Source organism: Rhineura floridana, chromosome 3 (assembly GCF_030035675.1).
Source record: "Rhineura floridana isolate rRhiFlo1 chromosome 3, rRhiFlo1.hap2, whole genome shotgun sequence".
Lineage (NCBI taxonomy): Eukaryota > Metazoa > Chordata > Lepidosauria > Squamata > Rhineuridae > Rhineura > Rhineura floridana.
Window position 1 is genome coordinate 175,792,810 of NC_084482.1, and position 18,950 is coordinate 175,811,759.

Consider the following 18,950-nt stretch of genomic DNA (forward strand, 5'->3'; position numbering starts at 1 on the left):
GGCAGCATACCAAAAGTCTAGTATGCTGGAGATAGATGTCTTGCTCTGATGGCAGAAACCATCCATAATCTCAGTGGTGCGCTAAAAGGAACATAACAGCAAATCTTGCTAGTGCCACCAAGAGATACCTTAGTGCAGCCTTTCCCAGCCAGTGTGCCTCCAGATGTGGTTGGTCCACAATTCCCGTCTTTCCTGACCATTGGCAATGCTGGCTGAGGCTGATGGGAGTTGTGGTCCAACAGCATCTGGAGGCACACTGGTTGGGAAAGGCTGCCTTAGTGGATCAACACTCTTATGCAGTGGAAGGTGGATACATAATCCCACAACGGAGACTTATCAATTACAGCCCAAATGATAGGGCCTTACTATGGGAAATGAGGTAATCCTTCATCTTAATATTATGCTCAGTCTGTTTTGTTTTCCTCTTTCCTGTCCAGTTTGGGGGGCAGAGTAACATAACAAAACAAAGCCACATATCATATTGCAGAACATACCCTAACTTGGAAAGCCCACCTAACAAGATCATTTCTGACTTTCAGAAGGCTAGCAAAGACTGTAGCAATTATGCATGACTGGGATAAAAAGTTATAAAACAAACACACACATATGCAATATTTTATCATCTATTTAAAAGTTATTGGGCTGAAAAAATGCAGTAAAACTTGATGCAACTTCAAAATTGCCAGAACTGCATTAATAAGATTCCAAAGGGTTTGGCAACTGTTGGACCAAATCTAGCCTGCCATTTGTCTTGATAAATTAAACACCCCATCACTTTGCACCTTTATTTAAATTATTTATAACCCACTCTCAGTTGTTCACACAACCCCAGAGTGAGAAACGTTAAAACAATACGTTAAACATTAAAATAAAGAATATTTCATTTAAATGCAACTTAGTATAAAAATATACAACCTGCTAACACCATAACTACCAGGGACACATCAAATGTGTCACTGTTGATGACACATTTTTACCTGGTGTTGAGCGCCCCTCAGTGTTGGTGCTGCATGCACCTGAGAGGGGAGGCCATTCCAGAGTTGGGGTGCCATGGTTGAAAGTACCCTCTCATGAGTCTCCACTCCTCTCATGAGAACTGTGGTACTAGGAGATGGGCATTCCCTGATTATCTTAGAGTCCAAGCAAGTGTATAAGACAGCAGGATGTCTGTCAGGTATCCCCTTCTTTTCGATCCATTCCTGTCCCTCGAGGCTGAGGTAGCCTCGGTGGCACGGAATGCGTTCTACCATCTTCGGATGGTAGTCCAGCTATGCCCCTACCTGGACAGCGACGACCTCGCCTAAGTTGTGCATGCTCTGGTAACCTCTAGATTAGACTACTGCAATGCACTCTACGTGGGGCTGCCTTTGAAGACAGTTCGGAAACTACAGCTAGTGCAAAACGCGGCAGCCAGACTGTTGACGAGGACGAGACGGTCCGCACACATAACACCTGTTCTGGCTCATTTGCACTGGCTACCTGTTCGTTTCCGGGCCAGATTCAAAGTGCTAGTTTTGACTTATAAAGCCTTACATGGCGTGGGACCACAGTACCTGGCGGAACGCCTCTCCAGATACGAACCTACCCGTTCACTACGTTCAACATCAAAGGCCCTCCTCCGAATTCCGACCCATAGAGAGGCTCGGAGGGTTGTAACAAGATCTAGGTCCTTTTCAGTGGTGGCCCCTGAATTATGGAACAGTCTCTCTGATGAGGTACGCCTGGTGCCTACACTTCTATCTTTCTGGCGCCAGGTCAAAACCTTTTTATTTTCCCAGGCATTTTAATATATTTTATTAGCTTTTAATATGTACCAGATTGTTTAATTGTTTAATATGTTTGCCTTTTAGTGTTTTTTATGTGATTTTATTGTATTTTACTTACTGTTGTGCACCGCCCAGAGAGCCTTCTGGCTGTGGGCAGTATAAAAATTGAATAAAATAAATAAATAAAATAAATGATTGTCAGTCCAAGCAACTATCACCACAGTTGAGTGTAAGACAGGGACTCTAGGGACAAAGGGAGAACTGCTGTATTTAGAGTGGATGACATATTTGCCCCAGTGTTTGGTTCTCCATTGTAGTTTCTGACCAGAGCTCGGAAACTAAGTGCAAGATATGGATATTAATATTTCCTTCCCTCTCATAAGAGGAACCTACATCTGCCTCTATGAGTCATGTGAGGTTCTGGGTGGCTGGTATTTAGTCTGTACAATATTTGGTCTGCCCCTAAAGCCATATGAGAATTTAATTGGTTCACTTGGGTGAATAGCAAGGAACCTAGAAATGTCAGGCTGCTTTCTTCTGGCCTTCTAAATGGCCCTCTATGAGCACTTGCATTTCAGTGCCAGACATCCTGCTCCACATGGCCTTATGTTCTCTCTTAGGGGAACAGTTGTTCCTTAACAATCTCCAGGCAAAAGGAGAATTAGACCTGGAAAATAATAAGCAGGCCACATACGTTGTTCATAGTAATAATAAAAATATTAAATATCATAATCATCAAAATCCCATTGATTAAACTATAACATATAGTAGAGCTCAGGCTGCATGCTTTATCAATAGGCACAGAATCCAAGAATGAATCTTTACCTAATTTATAATCTCAGTGGTATGAAACAAAATGTTTAGACTTAACAAGCTCCAATTAAATTCCAGGTCTTCTTTCCATTTTTTCCCCATCTCTGTGTACTGCATTTTTTGCCTGCTCTTTCTTGATGAAATGTTTTGCTCTTTTGCTCAGTTAAGAATTATATCTGTACATAATAATATTTTTGTAAGCTGTCACACAGTGTGATGGTGACATTTTATGGGGTGGGAGGGCAGGTGTGCTGCCAGCATGAGGCAAACGAGGTGACAGATGAGAGGGCAAGAGAGCCAGGCATGAGGCAGGCGAGCAAGCAAACAAGGTGGGAGAGTGAGGTGGCCCAGGCAAACCACAGAGGCAAAGTCAGGATAGCCGAAGGTAGCTCCTCATGAACCTTACTGCTCTACTGTTGCTGCCCCCTCACCTCACTGACAACTTTAGCGGCAGAAAGCAAGGAGGAGGGGAGTGGCAGGAGAGAAGGGCCTCTCCTCTCCTTGCTGAGGTGCTGCCTGGTCACTCCCCACTCTGTGTCACTCACCTCAGCAGGCCGCCTCCCTCTTCCTCCTTGCAGGAGGTCTAAAGGGGAGGAGAGGAGGTAGCTTAGTGTCCTGTTTGGGGGTGGAGTGACCAGCTTGGGAGTCCCTCTGTGTGTGTGTGTGCATGCGCATACGCATATGTGTTTGGGAGATCCTGGTTGGTGAGTGGAGAGAGGGGGGGTTGTCAAACAGAGCTTCTGCATACAAAGGAGATGCTCTAACACAGAGCTACAGCCCTTTCCTAAGGAAGTGTGTGTACGCGAGTCATCCCTGCACCCTGAGTAACAGGGACAGGAGAAAAGCATAGGATATGTAGGACTGCTAATGGAGAGATAGAGCCTTTCATTCTGTTATGTTTTAAGAGATAAGCACAGAACAAGACTGGCAGCGGATAAAGAAGCTATCAGGAGAATGAAAGAAAGTGAAAATTAAATAAGTGGAAATGAATACAGGTTATACACAGCTTTTGAAATCCCCACATCGCATGCAGAACCCAGAGTTTCTCTTGGATGTGACCCAGCATTACCAGTCCCTTCCTCAATCTGGTGGGCTGGTTTGATTTTGCCTCCCCCCTCCTTTTTGGTGTGGCTTCAGTGCCTTCCTTTCCCTGCCCTCTCTCTAGGCTGACTCAGCTAAGCTATGACAATGAGTATGGGCAGGCCCCTTCCAACTCTACTATTCTATTATATGGGTGTGTGTTTTTTAAGTAGGGAAAAAATGAGACAAGTGCAAGTTGCAGAACTTTGAGGACTGTCTGGCCACTGGCTGAACTGCTGCAATGTCATAGATGCCTGGAGATCATACAAATGAGCCCTTATTCATTGTTGGCTTCTCTGCTTTAGTGTCATGAAATACATGTTCTAGGGAGGTGGTGGGCTCTCCAACACTGCAGACATTCAAGAGGCAGCTGGACAGGCACCTGTTAGGTATGCTTTAATTTGGATTCCTGCATTAAGCAGGGTGTTGGACTTGATGGCCTTATAGAGCCCTTCCAACTCTATGATTCAGGAGTAATGACCAGTGTGAAGGATCTAGGCCAGGGATAGCCAAGGTCATGTCCATCTTCTCTGACCGTTGTAAGGAGGCGTGTATATTTTGGAGGGTTTATTCTTTGGTTCATATTAATGGATCAAGGCATGGGAACCCAGTTACAGTGCACTCAGGGAAATAGCCCTCATGATGACCCCAAACTTCAGAATGTCTAGATCTAGTTTTCTGCCATCAAGAGGTCAAGTATTGATAAGTCAGTAAGTAATAAAGAAGGCTTAAAATGAAGATTTACCCAAAGGATAATCCCTTTAACCGAACAATAGATTCAACTAAAACCTAAGTTCATGACAGTTTAGAGTCAACAAGGTAAGCATGTTTTCTCCAGAAACAGGAATTTACATTAACATATCCTACTGGAGACATTAAGTATAATTTTAAACTTCATTTAGGTAAACCAAACGCTAAAAGTATATTTCAACGGAATCTTTTCATGTCCTTCCTCTCATTCACTCACTTCCCCTTCCCTTTGGCTCCAACGAACCTCCTGATATCACATTGCTCCTCAAGATCATCTAACATGCAGCATGGGACACTGGGACAAAAAAAAGGTCAGAACTATATGCTTGGCTGCTTGGCAATATTTAGAAGGAGAGAGTTTAACTCTTGCCAGGCATACAACTCTTTATCCTTACTTTCTTTAAGAAAGCTATTTTCTCTAACTATCCTCTTTTCTTTCTTTTTCTTGCTTCTTTGGTGTGAGTCTGTGTGCTCACTATCTTGGGTTTGGTGTGTGTAGGGAATCTGTATACCTTAATAGATCTAGTGTGTGATTGTGTTAGCTAGAAGCTGCCCACAGTTTAAATTGGATGCTATACTTTTCCTTATAATAAACCAATCTTTTGTTCATATCCTTCTGTGTGTTTTCTTACTGGGGTTAAGGGAAAAGTTATATACATCTAGAGCAATGTGTGGATTTTGAGACTCGTGCCAAAGGTTCCGCTACACTCTGGAGTATGTTTGAGTCTTATGTGGGGTACATGCACACAGAGGTTCAGGTGTACATGCATAACAACATTGGGTACAGCTGATAGGTTATGGTCCAAAACATCTGGAGGGCACCATGTTGGATACCCCTGAACTAGGCAGTAGAGACTTGAACAGCTGTGTACTGTTGGTGAAATGGGGACTATAAGTAGAATGGGTTGCATGAGAAATGTATGAATGCATTGGGAAGAGGATTAGAAACCATGAAAAATTTAGTAAAAGAGTCAATGAGAGGAAACTGAGGAAGAGAAAGAGGAAGGAGAGGCAGGGTTGCAGGAAGATGAGCAGGTATAGAAGTAAAGAGTGTATTGGGATGAAGGCAGAGAGGAGAAGAAAGTGAGTCAAGGGCTGGGAGGCAGAGGCAGAAGCAAGATGGTTGGGTAAGGGAGGAAACTAAGGGCCAATGGGAACCATTTCCATATGATTGCTGTACTAGTAACATATTTATCTCTGTCAATGAACCAAGTAGGTTGGGTGGATAGCATGGCCATTTCTCACACTGAGATTAAACACTGCAGTTTCTTATGTGTTTTAGCCCCTCTGGAAAGCAAATCACTTGAATACAAAATGTTCTTGATGGAATATTTTGGTGTAAGCACTATTTTAAACGACAGGCTGTAGTTCTTGGCACTCCTAATTGGAGAAAACCTATGTTAGGGTTTTAGAAAGCTGATGCTGCTTCTACCATAATTATCCATAGAAAATAAAAAGCCAAATGAATATTGCATTGCAGTAGATTGCCAGTCTAATTCTTAACCAAAATAGTCAAGCATGAAATAGAGTATTGGACTGGGGTGCACATGTTCAGATGTTCACCCCGTTATGCAGAACTTGCAACATATATTTAGAAAGTGTATTCTCATTCTAAAGTATTCCCCAGGTCAAATGTGGCCTTTGATTCTTATGATGAAGGATCATCTGCTTTATTCTCCAATGCAGGAAATGTTAACAATACATACTTTGTACAACAGTAGAAAATTCTCAGATACCATTTTATCCACTGTGTAATCTACTTAATATTTTGGTTAATGCAGCCCTTTTCCTAAAATCAAGTTCTGTAAAAGGCTTTATGGGTGCAAAGGGACAGTGAGGTTCACACTGTTGACCATCCTCCAACATTCTGGTGCCTTCTCCAATCCTGCCCCAATATCCACATCTTAAGCGTAAGAACATAAGAAGAGCCTGCTGAATCAGGCCAGTGGCCCATCTAGTCCAGCATCCTGTTCTCACAGTGGCCAACCAGGTGCCTGGGGGAAGCCCGCAAGCAGGACCCGAGTGCAAGAACACTCTCCCCTCCTGAGGCTTCCGGCAACTGGTTTTCAGACGCATGCTGCCTCTGACTAGGGTGGCAGAGCACAGCCATCACAGCTAGTAGCCATTGATAGCCCTGTCCTCCATGAATTTGTCTAATCTTCTTTTAAAGCCATCCAAGCTGGTGGCCATTACTGCATCTTGTGGGAGCAAATTCCATAGTTTAACTATGCGCTGAGTAAAGAAGTACTTCCTTTTGTCTGTCCTGAATCTTCCAACATTCAGCTTCTTTGAATGTCCACGAGTTCTAGTATTATGAGAGAGGGAGAAGAACTTTTCTCTATCCACTTTCTCAATGCCATGCATAATTTTATACACTTCTATCATGTCTCCTCTGGCCCGCCTTTTCTCTAAACTAAAAAGCCCCAAATGCTGCAACCTTTCCTCGTAAGGGAGTCGCTCCATCCCCTTGATCATTCTGGTTGCCCTCTTCTGAACCTTTTCCAACTCTATAATATCCTTTTTGAGATGAGGCGACCAGAACTGTACACAGTATTCCAAATGCGGCCGCACCATAGATTTATACAACGGCATTATGATATCGGCTGTTTTATTTTCAATACCTTTCCTAATTATCGCTAGCATGGAATTTGCCTTTTTCACAGCTGCCGCACACTGGGTCGACATTTTCATCGTGCTGTCCACTACAACCCCGAGGTCTCTCTCCTGGTCGGTCACTGCCAGTTCAGACCCCATGAGCGTATATGTGAAATTAAGATTTTTTGCTCCAATATGCATAATTTTACACTTGTTTATATTGAATTGCATTTGCCATTTTTCTGCCCATTCACTCAGTTTGGAGAGGTCTTTTTGGAGCTCTTCGCAATCCCTTTTTGTTTTAACAACCCTGAACAATTTAGTGTCATCAGCAAACTTGGCCACTTCACTGCTCACTCCTAATTCTAGGTCATTAATGAACAAGTTGAAAAGTACAGGTCCCAATACCGATCCTTGAGGGACTCCACTTTCTACAGCCCTCCATTGGGAGAACTGTCCGTTTATTCCTACTCTCTGCTTTCTGCTTCTTAACCAATTCCTTATCCACAAGAGGACCTCTCCTCTTATTCCATGACTGCTAAGCTTCCTCAGAAGCCTTTGGTGAGGTACCTTGTCAAACGCTTTTTGAAAGTCTAAGTACACTATGTCCACTGGATCACCTCTATCTATATGCTTGTTGACACTCTCAAAGAATTCTAATAGGTTACTGAGACAGGACTTTCCCTTGCAGAAGCCATGCTGGCTCTGCTTCAGCAAGGCTTGTTCTTCTATGTGCTTAGTTAATCTAGCTTTAATCATACTTTCTACCAGTTTTCCAGGGACAGAAGTTAAGCTAACTGGCCTGTAATTTCCGGGATCCCCTCTGGATCCCTTTTTGAAGATTGGCGTTACATTTGCCACTTTCCAGTCCTCAGGCACGGAGGAGGACCCAAGGGACAAGTTACATATTTTAGTTAGCAGATCAGCAATTTCACATTTGAGTTCTTTGAGAACTCTCGGGTGGATGCCATCCGGGCCCCGTGATTTGTCAGTTTTTATATTGTCCATTAAGCTTAGAATTTCCTCTCTCGTTACCACTATTTGTCTCAGTTCCTCAGAATCCCTTCCTGCAAATGTTAGTTCAGGTTCAGGGATCTGCCCTATATCTTCCACTGTGAAGACAGATGCAAAGAATTCATTTAGCTTCTCTGCAATCTCCTTATCGTTCTTTAGTACACCTTTGACTCCCTTATCATCCAAGGGTCCAATCGTCTCCCTAGATGGTCTCCTGCTTTGAATGTATTTATAGAATTTTTTGTTGTTGGTTTTTATGTTCTTAGCAATGTGCTCCTCAAATTCTTTTTTAGCATCCCTTATTGTCTTCTTGCATTTCTTTTGCCAGAGTTTGTGTTCTTTTTTATTTTCTTCATTCGGACAAGACTTCCATTTTTTGAAGGAAGACTTTTTGCCTCTAAGAGCTTCCTTGACTTTGCTCGTTAACCATGCTGGCATCTTCTTGGCCCTGGCGGTACCTTTTCTGATCTGCGGTATGCACTCCAGTTGAGCTTCTAATAGAGTGTTTTTAAACAACTTCCAAGCATTTTCGAGTGATGTGACCCTCTGGACTTTGTTTTTCAGCTTTCTTTTTACCAATCCCCTCATTTTTGTGAAGTTTCCTCTTTTGAAGTCAAATGTGACCGTGCTGGATTTTCTTGGCAATTGGCCAGTTACATGTATGTTTAATTTAATAGCACTGTGGTCACTGCTCCCAATCGGTTCAACAACACTTACATCTCGCACCAGGTCCCGGTCCCCACTGAGGATTAAGTCCAGGGTTGCCGTCCCTCTGGTCGGTTCCATGACCAACTGGTCTAGGGAATAGTCATTTAGAATATCTAGAAACTTTGCTTCTTTGTCATGACTGGAACACATATGCTGCCAGTCTATGTCCAGGTAGTTGAAGTCACCCATTACTACCACATTTCCTAGTTTGGATGCTTCCTCAATTTCATATCTCATCTCAAGGTCTCCCTGAGCATTTTGATCAGGGGGACGATAGATCATTCCCAGTATTAAGTACCTCCTGGGGCATGGTATCACCACCCACAACGATTCTGTGGAGGAGTCTGCCTCTTTGGGGGTTTCGAGCTTGCTGGATTCAATGCCTTCTTTCACGTATAGAGTGACTCCGCCACCAATACGTCCTTCCCTGTCCTTCCGATATAGTTTATATCCAGGGATAACCGTATCCCACTGGTTTTCTCCATTCCACCAGGTCTCTGTTATGCTCACTATATCAATGCTCTCCTCTAAGACCAAGCACTCCAGTTCTCCCATCTTGGTTCGCAGGCTCCTAGCATTAGCGTACAGGCACTTGTAAGCAGTGTCTCTCTTCAAGTGTCTTTGGCACTTGTGGTTAGGCCTGTGGTAATTTTGCTCTTCTGAATTTATATCCTGTGCCCCTGCTCTCACAATGCCTACTTCTAGGCCTACCCCTTTTAAAATTTCATCATTTCTTTGGTTTTTATCCCAGGGGGGAGGTTTATTCCGAACCGGACCTTTCTCAGCTCCTGTCGGGTTTCCCCCCTCAGTCAGTTTAAAAGCTGCTCTGCCACCTTTTTAATGCACATGCACATCTGTACAGGTGAAGCCTATGTCAACACAACCTGGAATCCTGATCCCAAGGGATTCCAGTTTGTGTGAAAGCCTCTGCAAGGAAGTCCACATGTGTTGGCATCATCTATGCAGATGTACATGTGCAACATGTGGACATGGGAGGACACAGGACAAAGGAACGGTGTACTTCTGCTGCATACTTATACATGTGTCATGTGATTAACATGTGAAGGTGGCTCATGTCACAGTGGCAAGCCACTGCTATGGTAGCACAGACTTTAATTTTTGATCCTCCCCATTTCTTGACATATGCAAACATTCTCATTCCCAAAGGCATTTGTAGGCTTTCTCATGCATATGCCTAAACCTTAGTTGAAGGAAGTTTAGAGCCCCATGGAATGGAGAGGAGTGTTAAATTGCTCTTTACAACCTGAGTCATTTTCTCTTCCATGGTCAAATGCTCCAGATAATGCTGAAAACTGATTTCTAGATGTTTGCTATACATCAGAGCAGCATTTATGCCAACTCTAATCTGCTGAAATAAACAATGTCTGTTGATTCAGTGCCTCTCCAAATCTTAAATCATTATTGATTTCTTCCTCTTAGCACATTCATTGTGCTAATACCTTACTAGTAAAAAAAGGAACATTATTTGCCTTGATTATTCTTAAAACCATATTGGTTCATAATCACCACAGATCATGAACTGCATGTGAGATGTTAAATGACAACATTTTTGACCTTGTTCAAAATATACTGGGAATTTTAAATTTCCCGTACCAAAAACACAAACAAAACTTCCCACCAAGTCTCATATATTCTGATCTCAATGTGAAAACAAGAAAAAGGCGCCTACCTGGTGTGTTCCCTGTGCTGTTGAATGGGCAATGTACAGTGAGAGGCTCTTGGTTCCTTGGGCCAAAGGGAAGGTGCCCCATTGGAGTCCTGGTCCCAGGTCTATAGGCCCTGGTGCTGAAGTCTAGTCCAGTGGACTCCTGCCTGCTAGCCTCAGGTTCAGTGGTTTACCAGTCACCAGCATTTGGCTCGAACCAGGAACCTCCATCTGCTTAGCCAGTGACAGTGTTGCCTCTGATCCAGTGCCCTGGTCAGTGCTGGACTCAGGGTTCATGACAGTTATATCCAATGGTGTCCCTCCACAGAGGGGAGGCTTCTGTGAGTGGAACAGGGATTTTCACCTCCCTTCTCCCTGCACCTCCCCCTTGTGCCATTGCCCATGTTGTTCTGGAAAAAATTGGGGGGGCTGCAAGGGGAGGGGCAATGGGTGAAAATATCTTACCTGGATGCAAAAATGTTGGATACAATCATGTGTTGATGTGTTCATTCCCCTTTGGAACAAAGGGGCCATGGCAAAGTGGCAGAGCATCTGCTTTGCATGCAGAAAGTCCCAGGTTCAATCCATGGCATCTTCTGGTAGGGCTGGTGGATTTGAAATCCTGAAGAGCCTTTGCCAGTCAATGTAGACAATGCTGAGTTAGATGAACTAATGGTCTGACTCAGTATAAGGCAGCTTCCTGTGTTTCTTTTGAAAGTAATGATGATGATGATGATTTGCTTAACTGTCAAGTGCCTTCTAGCACACACACACACAGAGAGAGACCTGCCATTTGAGGACAATGTCATACCTCTGATAAAGTGGGCTTTCCCCCACAAATGACCAGTGGAGGCCAGTCCATTAGGGCAAATGGGGCACCGCCCTACCAACCTCAGTTTGCCTTCTTAAGTACAACCAGTCCAGGAGGTGGAACTTGTCAGCTTCCTCCTCCTCCTTAGCCTCCGTGTTGCTCTTAAAGGACTCTGTAGGGAGGAGGATGGGGACAGCACTAGAATTAGTTGGCTCTTTCTGTCATTGGCTCCTCCTACTGTTGGCCTCCCTGCCTTCCACCCTCCCAGTCCAAATGGGAACAAACTACCACTGCAAAAAAATGTAAATATATTGCCTTCAAGTCGATTCCTACTTATGGCGACCCTATAAATTTATTTTATTTATTTATTTTATTACATTTTTAAACCGCCCTATAGCAACAAGCTCTCAGGGCGGTGTACAACAGTATAAAAACAAGTTAACATACAAATGAGCATGGGTACAATAGACTATAAAAGATATATAAAACAAGATAAAAACAAAAATAGATTAAAATTAAAATTTTAATTTTTTTTTTAAAATGCCTGGGCAAAGAGGTAGGTCTTTACCTGTCGCCAAAAAGATAACAAAGAAGGCGTCAGGCGTATCTCGTCAGGGAGGGCGTTCCATAACTCGGGGGCCACCACTGAGAAGGCCCTAGCTCTAGTTATTACTCTCCGGGCCTCCGTATGCGTTGGAACCCGAAGAAGGGCCTTTGACATCAAGCGCAGTGAACGGGTAGGTACATAGCGGAAGTTAGGGTTTTCATGAGTATGAGAGGCAGTGACTGGCCCAAGGTCACCCAGTGATCTTCATGGCTGTGTGGGGATTCGAACCCTGGTCTCCCAGATCGTAGTCCAGCACCTTAACCACTACACACTGCAAAAGGCCACAATAAATCTGTTAATCTTTAAGGTGCCACTTGGATATTTCTGCTGCAAGAGAAATAACACAGCCACCCTCCTAGATGCTAGCCCACTGGAATACTTTTAGGGATCCTTAAGGCAACCTGAGACCAGAAGGGTTCAGGGTAGGATAACATAACTTTCTGTAGAGACCATCACATTTGTCCCTTATCCCTGAGACTATACAAGGGACAGGACTGTCACCTGAGCCACATCCACTGGCAGTGGGATTAACAGATATTGAGACCCAATACCGGCCATATCCAAGTGAGCTGTTCATCACAGAAGGTACAGGAAGCTTAGCCCCTGTCATTTATTTATTATTTGATTTATATCCCCCCTTCCTCCCAGCAGGAGCCCAGGGTGGCAAACAAAAGCACTAAAAACACTTTAAAACATCGTAAAAACAGACTTTAAAATACATTAAAACAAAACAACTTTAATAACATTTTTAAAAGCTTTGAAGACATCATTAAAAAAGGTTAAAAACATATTGTTTAAGAAAAGGTTAAAAACATATTGTTTAAGAAAAGGTTAAAAACATATTGTTTTTTAAAAAAAGGTTTAAAAACATATTGAAAAGCAATTCCAACACAGAAGCAGAATGAGATAAGGTCGCAACTTAAAAGGCTTGTTGAAAGAGGATAGTCTTTAATAGGCACCGAAAAGATAACAGAGTTGGTGCCTGTCTAATATTTAACGGTAGGGAGTTCCACAGGGTAGGTGCCGCCACACTAAAGGTCTGCTTCCTAGGTTGTGCGGAATGGACGTCCTGATAAGGTGGTATCTGCAGGAGGCCCTTGTGATGTTCCTATATTAATGTATATATGGTAAGTGTTGGTTGTTCAGAAGATACATGGTAAGTGGAGTGAAAGAGGAGGGGGAGTGAATGGGCAGTAGAATGCTAGATGATTGGCTGAGTGTTTAAAATGGCTGAACGTATAAAAGGAAGAGTGAGAGTGGTGGTGGAGGAGGTGAAACTGAGTGGGTTGCTTGGTGGGGTTTAGAGAGTTGTTTGCCAGGAGAGAGTGAAGAAGGAGGGGGGTGGAGTTTGGATTAGTATTGAGTAAAACCATATGCTTATGTGCCTTAAGAAGAAATCTTGTTAATCTTGTTAGCTTTGTTATCTTTAATAAATACTTAATTTGGTTTACCAAAGGCCTGATCCTTGGCTGGGGTTTCACAGACCAGAAGGGAGGGTAAGGTAATGACCAAGGCTGAAGGGGAACTGTAACAAATGGTGGCAGCGGTGAAGAGAATAACAATACCAGTATTCAGAGTCTCTGGGAATACTAGTATTAGGACGTGACTGGTAGTTGCCTAGCAGGGGGATCTGTTGAGATCTGTGCTAGAGCAGGGAGAGAAACAATAAAAAAGGACAGTCCGGACTGGTGGAGTCCCTGGTGGTGCCTAGTGACAGGCAGTAGCCACACGCAGGTAGGAACCTGACAGGGAGAGCCAGGAAAGGCTGTCACAGCCCTCACCTGCAGAGAGCAGTGATTGACTGGGTATATATGGGATAAGATGCTCTTTCATGTATCCTGGTCCCAAGCTGTATAGGGCTTTATACACCAAAACTAGAACCTTGAATTTGGTCTGGTAGCAAATGGACAGCCACTGCAATTCTTTCAGCAGTGTGGTGACATGTTGGCAATACCCTGCCCCAGTGAGCAGTCTCACTGCCGCATTTTGCATCAGCTGCAGCTTCCGGACCAATCTCCATGGCAGCCCCACATAGAGCGCATTACAGTAATCTATCCTGGAGGTTACCAGTGCACGGACAACAGTGTTCAGGCTATCCCAGTCCAGAAACGGTCGCAGCTGTCTTACATGCCGAAGCTGGTAAAAGGCACTCCTAGCCACTGAGGTCACCTGGGCCTCTAGTGACAAAGATGGGTCCAGGAGTGCTCCCAGACTACAGACCTGCTCTTCCAGAGGGAGTACGACCCCATCCAAAGCAGGCAACTGACCAGTTATCTGAACTCAGAAACCACCAACCCACAGCGCCTCTGTCTTGCTAGGATTCAGAGTCAGTTTATTGGCCCTCATCCAGCCCACCACCGAGTCCAGGCAGTGGTCCACGGCTTGCACGGCCTCTCCCAATTCAGATGTTACAGAGAAATAGAGCTGTGTATCATGAGCGTACTGTTGACACCTTGTCCCAAATCTCCTGATGATCACTCCCAAGGGCTTCTTAAAGATGTTAAACAGCATGGGGGACAAGATGGTACCCTGCAGCACTCCACAACACAACTCCCTGGGGCCAAAAGACAATCACCCAATGCTATTCTCTGAAAACGACCCTGGAGTTAGGATTGGAACCACTGTAAAACAGCTCCTGCAATACCCAGCTCATCAAGTCGGCCCAGAAGAATACCATGGTCACTGGTATCAAAAGCCGCTGAGAGATTAAGTAAGAGTAACGGGGTCACACTCCCCGTGTCCTTCTCCCAATAAAGGTCCTCCATCAGGGTGACCAATGCCAATTCAGTCCCATAACCGGGCCTGAACCCAGACTGGAATGCGTCAGGATAATCTGTTTCATCTAAGAGTACTTGCAATTGCTGTGCCACAACCCTCTCCCTAAGAAGGGGGTATTTGCAACCGGTCGGTAATTGTCGCAGACCAATGGGTCCAGGGTGGGCTTTTTCAGGAGCAGTCAGATCACCGCCTCTTTCAGGGCGGCTGGAACCACTGCCTACTGCAATGATTTGTTGACCACACCCTGGATCCACTTGGTCAAACCTCCTCAGCAAGCCTTAATAAGCCAAAAAAGGCAAGGGTGGAGAAGAGACGTTGCTGGCCACATCATCGCAATCTGTCATTGTCTATGCCATGTGGAGTGTTTGAGTTTTAAAAGTTTGAGGATGCTATAGACCAGTCTTTCCCAACCTTTGGGTCTCCAGATGTTGGACTACAACTCCCATCAGCCCCAGCCACCATGGCTAATGGCCACAAATGATGGGAATTGTAGTCTAGCAACATCTGAGTACCTGAAGGTTGGGAAAGGCTGCACAGACCAAACTTCTGCAACTTGGTGCCCTCAAGATGTTTTGGACTAGAATGCCCATCTGCCCCAGGTGGTTTGGCCAATGATCGGGGATGATGGGAATTTTAATCCAACAACATCTGAAGCACACCAAGTTAGGGAAGGTTGTTAATAGAAGTGATGGAACAAGATACATCTTAGAATTCTAATACAGATAAACAGTGTCATAAGATAGGTGGAAGGTTACTCTCCACTTCCTAGTAGGGAGCCTTTCTTTGCATATTGTTTAGATCACTCTGCAATTATGTTCCCAATTTCCACAGAGTAATGAAGCTGTAAGATAACAATAATAATAAATTCAGAATAGCTCTTGGGCTCCACTATCTTATTTCAGCCATGAAAATACTTCATGCAGATATAATTACCTGGCTCCTTTTACTTCTCTTTTATGTTTTGTGAATTTCCAAAATGCCAAGGGCACCTCCCAGGTCTTTCAGATGTACCCCACTGGGCACAAAAGACCCCCACTAGGATCATCTCCTGTGGTGTCAAGCCCTTTGAGGTTATTTCCCAGTGACTTATCAGAGTGATCACCAGAGAAATTTTGATCAGAAATTAGCTGGAGGCAGCTGCAGGGGATTAGAAAATTAACAGCAAACTGCAACTCCCATCCAGTTCAGAGAATAGCCAGCAGAATCTCATATATGGGATATGGGAACCCCCATATGGTTTCAACTTCTTTTGTGTATGGCAAGCGGGGAGGAATGGCTGCCATAATCCAGACCATAGTTAATCACGTTTGTATCTGCAATCCTGTGCTCACTTACCTGGGAGTAAACTCCACTGAGCACAGTGGCACTTAATTCTGAGTAAACATGCATAGGATTGCACTGTAAGTCCAATCGCTTTCAAGTGTGCTACACTGCATTTATGACCAATGCTAAAATCTGCTTAGAAGAGTATTTTGTAACTCTTTCCATAGAGTTCAATATTATTTTGGTGCAGCTATAAAATGCATAAAAAAACAGGTTTCATTTTTCAGAGAAACTTGAACAGATCCTGTAAAGGCACAGTGGACACTGTAAATATGGGAGAGTGTATATATTCCGCAATTCTGCATAAATACAGGGGAAAAGTACAGAGAGTGGTATTTGCCACAACATTTCTGAGAAGCACCACTTTAAAAAAAAAAATAACAAAAAGTTTCTAGATAGGCTATCTATCTAGTTTCTAGATAGGCTTAAAAGTTTGTAGCCAGAAAAAAATCTAAAATATATATGTATACATATATATCAGAATGTAGAGGGAGTGACCCAGTGGTTAGGACAGAGTTTAACTTCCAGTGCCTTTTGTAACTCCTTTATTAATTTATTTATTAGCATTTCTAAACTATTTAAAAATCTCTAAGCTGTACACTGGAATACAACATAAAATAATATAATAAAAACAGGAATTCAGTAATAACAGGGTTCAGTCTTATGGGTCAGGGAAATCCTGGGCAAAAGTAAAAGTCTTTAAAAGACATCTGAAGCAACTGATGAGTGATGCTTCACGTATAGCAGAGAGAAGGGCATTCCACAGTGCAGGAGCAAGGGCAGAAAATGCCCACTTTCAAGTAACCACTCTGTGATATTTTGCAGAGTACAGAGCCACAAGTAAAATTTCCCCAAATGATCTAATTCAGGGGTGGGGAACCTTTTAGCCCAGTTGACCAGATCTCTATCTTCTCCACTCTGCTGGTCAACTCTGACAGGTAGGCAGGACTATGCACCTGTCAGTCATCTGATGTTATATGAGTATGCCTGAACCATGCAGGATTAAATTTCTCATGCATCAGCTGATGCTTGGGGAAGTTCAATCCTGCTGTATGTAGCCACATCTCTATCTGCCCCACACCTGATACCTCATCAGCAGTGGTTGGTGGAATGATGCAGACAGGGCAGTGTTGCACACCTGGCTTCCCAACGCCAAGCGTTGCTGCGATGCACAGGGACCTCCACTCAGTCCCAGGCACAGTGGCGAAGCCAATACAGTGCTCCTGTCACCATGCCTGCACTTTGCTGAGCTCCCCATGCCTCGCCCCTGCCCTTGTTGGTATGCAGCAGCAATACTCAGCATTGGGAAGCCAGGTGCACAACACTGCCCTTCCTGCACCACACCTCCACCTGCTGCATCATATGATGTCAGATGTGGGCAGGGTTGGCACCAGGCATGCTGTGGTCCTTGGGGACCAGCCTGTCCCATGCCCCTGTACATGCACACATGCTCCACCTATCTACCTTTCCCTTGGTGAATGCTGCCTGTGCATGCCTGCCATCAACCATGCTGCACTGGGCTCCTGCTGGGAGGAAGGGTGGGATAATAATAATAATAATAAACAACCACCAAGATGGTAGCGGAGGCTTGCTTAAGCAGCTGATGCTTCCGCCATCATCTTGGTTGATGGCACATGCGCATGCCATCAACCAAGATGGCAGCAGAGGCATCAGCCCCTTAGGGAAACCTCGGCCGCCATCTTGGTTGATGGCAGGTTTGCGCCCGCAGCGCAACCAACATTTATGTCAAGGGAGAGGTAGGTGGGACATTCAGGCAGGCATTGTGGGCCTGCATGGCAGTAGGGGTGGTGCCTAGGAGCTCCCTCTCGCAATCCACGGCAAGGTTGGGAGCTGACACTGCTGTGAATCACAGAAGGGAGTGCTACCCACCTACCCTAAGAAGGAGCCCTTCAGGGGCCCTCAGCCAGGTCCCAACCCGGCTACCCTCTGCTGCCGGCCCTGGATGTGGGGTAGTTGAGCATGGAAAATGGCCTCGTGGGCCAAGGCTGGCTTATGGGCTGAAGCTTCCCCATCCATGAACTTATCATCCCCGATCACTGGCCATGCTGTTTGGGGCTGATAGGAGTTGAGTCCAACAATATTTGGGTGGGAGGCATATGTGATCTGTGGGCTGCTTCACATATGACATATAGAGGGGGAAAAGTACTTCTGAGCATGCAGAGATTTTATTCATCACTGAACAACCACAGTGTGTGTCGCTACACCAGGGTTAACCAACATGGTGACCTCCATATCTTGTGGACTATAGCATATGGAGGGCATCACATTGGCTGCTTAAAATGCAGCAGTTGCTTTGCCTCAAAACACATGCATAGTCCTGAGTTTTCAGTACAGGAGCTGAATTATTATCATCATCATCGTTTATTTGTATGCCCCCTTTCCACAGCTGAGCCATGCTCAAGGCAGCTTACAGCATTGAAAAATTTCATGATTCATTCTAACAGTTACAAAAATAAAACAAAATACAGTCATAAGCAATAAACTAATGAAAACATCTCTATAAATATACATTAAAATTAAGCAATCTCCTAATACTTCATCATCATCATAATTTTCAGTGCTTTCTGTGCACGCATGCACGCACGCACACATGCACATGTTCCATCATCCATTTCCCTGTTAGTAGCCCAATTTACAAAATAAACATTACTTTTCTTTTCCTACAAGGCTACCAGAAATGGAAGCAATTTTCTTTGTTTGCAACCGCTGCAAATAAAAAACCTATCAAAACTTGAAACACGAGCAAAGGGATGGGGGAGAATGTGCTTCCCTCCATAGTCATCTTACAGAAATATGAAAGAGTGGGTTATGCAGGGACCCTGGAAGTGATTTAGGGTCAAGGTGGTCAGGACAAAATATTGCTTGTTTTTCAGGAGCACTTTTGCATCTGCTTATTAAATGGGCAAACAATTTTTGCATCCGCTGTATCAACAACAGATTTCAGGGGTGCACAGCAGGAGGAGAAATTCTTTTGCACTCACAGAAGTTGTTCTGCATGCACAGTTATTTAGTTGGCTA

General features: G+C 44.2%; 1 protein-coding gene and 1 long non-coding RNA gene across 6 annotated transcripts in view; one reads left to right on the forward strand and one right to left on the reverse strand.

Moving 5' to 3' along the window:
• Positions 1-18,950, forward strand: part of FRMD4B (FERM domain containing 4B) — a 349,437-nt gene that overhangs the window by 94,899 nt on the left and 235,588 nt on the right. The window lies entirely within an intron of this gene.
• LOC133380749 (uncharacterized) overlaps positions 1-18,950 on the reverse strand; it is a 44,613-nt gene that overhangs the window by 20,200 nt on the left and 5,463 nt on the right. Inside the window, exon 3 of one of the 2 annotated variants that reach the window (XR_009761531.1) lies at positions 11,785-12,081. The exons of the other annotated variant lie outside the window; for it this stretch is intronic. This is a non-coding gene — a long non-coding RNA (uncharacterized LOC133380749). Of the gene's footprint in view, positions 1-11,784; positions 12,082-18,950 lie in introns of those variants that run through there. 2 annotated transcript variants of the gene reach the window in all.